The sequence below is a fragment of the Emys orbicularis genome, chromosome 12, assembly GCF_028017835.1.
Source record: "Emys orbicularis isolate rEmyOrb1 chromosome 12, rEmyOrb1.hap1, whole genome shotgun sequence".
Taxonomy (NCBI): domain Eukaryota; kingdom Metazoa; phylum Chordata; order Testudines; family Emydidae; genus Emys; species Emys orbicularis.
Window position 1 is genome coordinate 44,072,017 of NC_088694.1, and position 3,440 is coordinate 44,075,456.

Consider the following 3,440-nt stretch of genomic DNA (forward strand, 5'->3'; position numbering starts at 1 on the left):
TAACTCTCTTAGGCCCTTTAGGAAGGATGTCTTAAGGTTAAGGCCCTGGAGTAACACATAATCGTTATAACTGATCTAACTTTGACACTTTTTTCCTAATGTAGATACAGGGTAAAATCATATAGCTTGATTTATCTCGTGGAGTTGTGGCTAGGCTAAAAATCAAGTGAAAATTTTGGTTTACCTAGCATGCCTTAGCTCAAACTATACTCAATGCCAATTCAAGTTCAGTCTAAATCCCTAGTGTTGGGACTCTTTGCACGTTGATTTTCAAATTTAATGCTACTCAACCCCAAAGCTTACATTGCTTTAAGTAGAAATAAATCAAGGATGGATATCAACATAATGAGCCAGGTCCTCAGCTGGTGTAAATTGAAATAGTTCAATTGAAGCCAACTGAGATACATCTGTTTATCGCGCCTAACATTTTGGCCCTATAAACTGTGTTTGCATGAGTGCTTTTATCTAGACCAGGGATAAGCAACTTTTGGCACGCGGCCCATCAGGGACATCCGCTGGCGGGCCGGGATGGTTTGTTTACCCGCAGCGTCCACAGATTTGGCTGATCGCAGTTCCCACTGTTCCAGGCCAATGGGGGCTGTGGGAAGTGGCAACCAGCACATCCCTTGGTCCGTGCCACTTCCCACAGCCCCCATTGGCCTGGAACGGCGAACAGTGGCCAGTGGGAGCTGCGATCAGCTGAACCTCTGGACGCTGCAGGTAAACAAACCATCCCAGCTCGCCAGTGGATTTCCCTGACGGGCCGCGTGCCAAAGGTTGCTGATCCCTGATCTAGACTAAATTGATTGCCAATTGTGTATCAGTGTCAACCAGTTGAAAGAACTCAAAATATCTAGATAGTGCAGTTCCCACAATTCTTCGATTTATATTATAATTTTATTGAAAATGATAAAACCTAGAAATGGTTACATTGCATGAGAAACTTGAATTTTCCCTAGTGTTCTTGTCAGAGCAGTTTTCATATCTTTATTTTTCAAACTGTAGATGATGGGGTTCAACATGGGGGTCAAGATGCTGTACTGGATGGAGAAGAGTTCATCTAGAACCAGGGAAGTGACTGAGCTGGGTTTCATGTACTGGGAAAGAGCTGTCACAAACAATAAAACCACCACAATGAGGTGGGAGCTGCATGTAGAGAAGGCTTTACGTCTTCCCTCCAAGGAGCGTATTCGGAGGATAGTGGAGATGATGTGAATGTAGGAGACCAAGGTGAAGAGGAAGGAGCTGAAACCAAATATCACAGCAGAAGAAAGAAGAGCTATTTTATTGGTCAAGGTCACAGTGCAAGATAGTTGTAGTAGCGGAGGGAGCTCACAGCTGAAATGCCTGATTTCATTGGGCCCACAGAAGTGTAACTTTAACACAGTGACAGTGTTGACCAGTGAATACAAGAGTCCCATTATCCAAGAACCACCCACCAACTGTCTGCTCACTCGTTTGTTCATGGTCCCCACATAATGCAATGGGTGACATATGGCAGCGTATCGGTCATAAGCCATTGCTGAGAGCACAAAAACTTCAGTGCCAGCTGAGAGGAGGATGAAGAACATCTGGGCAAGGCAGCAGCCATTGACAGAAATGGTTTTGTGCTTTGCTAGGAAATTCGCCAACATCTTAGGGACAATGGCTGAGGAATAACAGATATCAACAAAGGACAAATGAGACAGGAAAAAGTACATGGGAGTGTGGAGTTGAGGATCAGCCCTTATCACCAGCATAATCATCATGTTCCCCACCAGGGTGATTAGGTAAATAACTAAAAACACCAGGAAGAGGAAAAATTGAAGTTCCGGGTAATTAGAAAGTCCCACAAGAATAAATTCATTCACATTGGTTTGGTTTTCCATTCACATTTAGTGATCTGTATGAAGAGAAAAAGAAATGAAATTAACCAACATAACAGGTTATGGAAATTCAATGAGATAGATAGATAGATAGATAGATAGATAGATAGATAGATAGATAGATAGATAGATAGATAGATAGATAGATAGATAAAACACAAGTGAGATTTTGAAAGCCAAGTGGACTGAGAGGGACAAATTCACATTTCTAATTCAACCCTCTAAGTTGGATAAAAAATAAAGTGGGTCCTATTCCATGTGGATTTACACAAATATTTTCTTTGATTACACTGGTGTCAACACCGTGTCCAGTTAGTTCTCCTATTTGACCCCATATCTCGTGTTGTGAGACATACAAGATGTCAAGGCTGCTTCCCCACTTTGAACTTTAGGGTACAAATGTGGGGGCCTGCATGAAAACTTCTAAGCTTAACTACCAGCTTAGATCTGGTCCTCTGCCACCATCCCAAAGCTAATTCCCTTCCCTGGGTAGCCTTGAGAGACCTTCACCAATTCCCTGGTGAATACAGATCCAAACCCCTTGGATCTTAAAACAAGGAGAAATTAACCATCCCACCTCCTTCCTCCCACCAACTCCTGGTGAATACAGTTCCAACCCCCTTGGATCTTAAAACAAGGAGAAATTAACCATCCCCCCTCCTTCCTCCCACCAACTCCTGGTGAATACAGATCCAACCCCCTTGGATCTAAAAACAAGGAAAAATCAATCAGGTTCTTAAAAAGAAGGCTTTTAATTAAAGAAAAAGGTAAAAATCATCTCTGTAAAATCAGGATGGAAAATAACTTTACAGGGTAATCAACCTTAAAGAGCTCAGAGGACCCCCCTCTAGCCTCAGGTTCAAAGTACAGCAAACAGAGATAAACACTCTAGTAAAAGGTACATTTACAAGTTGAGAAAACAAAGGTAAACTAACACGCCTTGCCTGGCTGTCTACTTACAAGTTTGAAATATGAGAGACTTGTTCAGAAAGATGTGGAGAACCTGGATTGATGTCTGGTCCCTCTCAGTCCCAAGAGCGAAAAACCCCCAAAACAAAGAGCACAAACAAAAGCCTTCCCCCCCCCCCAAGATTTGAAAGTATCTTGTCCCCTTATTGGTCCTTTGGGTCAGGTGTCATCCAGGTTACCTGAGCTTCTTAACCCTTTACAGGTAAAAGGATTTTGGAGTCTCTGGCCAGGAGGGAGTTTATAGTACTGTACACAGGAGAGCTGTTACCCTTCCCTTTATAGTTATGACACACGAGAGATCTGCTTTTAGAAACCTCATGTACAACCCTTTCTTCTAAACCAGATCCCATATCATCCATCCAGTACACTGTGTTGGCTTACAGGTGGACAAAAAGTATTAAGAATCTAAATTGAAAATGACCTTCCAATCACTGCTTTTTTTGGTCAGATAACTTTGTAAAAGTGGCATAGTAAATATCTGTGTCAGTGATTGGTCTAAATAAGTCTCAGTAACTCCTGTGTTACTCTAGCTTTTCCCCAGCACAACTACAATGACTTGAGTGGAATGGGCAGTGGTGAATTGAGCTCGATAAGTGATAGGTTTGC

General features: G+C 42.4%; 1 pseudogene; it reads right to left on the minus strand.

The window, feature by feature from the left end:
* Positions 1-926: 926 nt before the first annotated feature.
* On the minus strand, positions 927-1,874 carry LOC135886269 (olfactory receptor 5V1-like; annotated as a pseudogene).
* Positions 1,875-3,440: the final 1,566 nt, after the last annotated feature.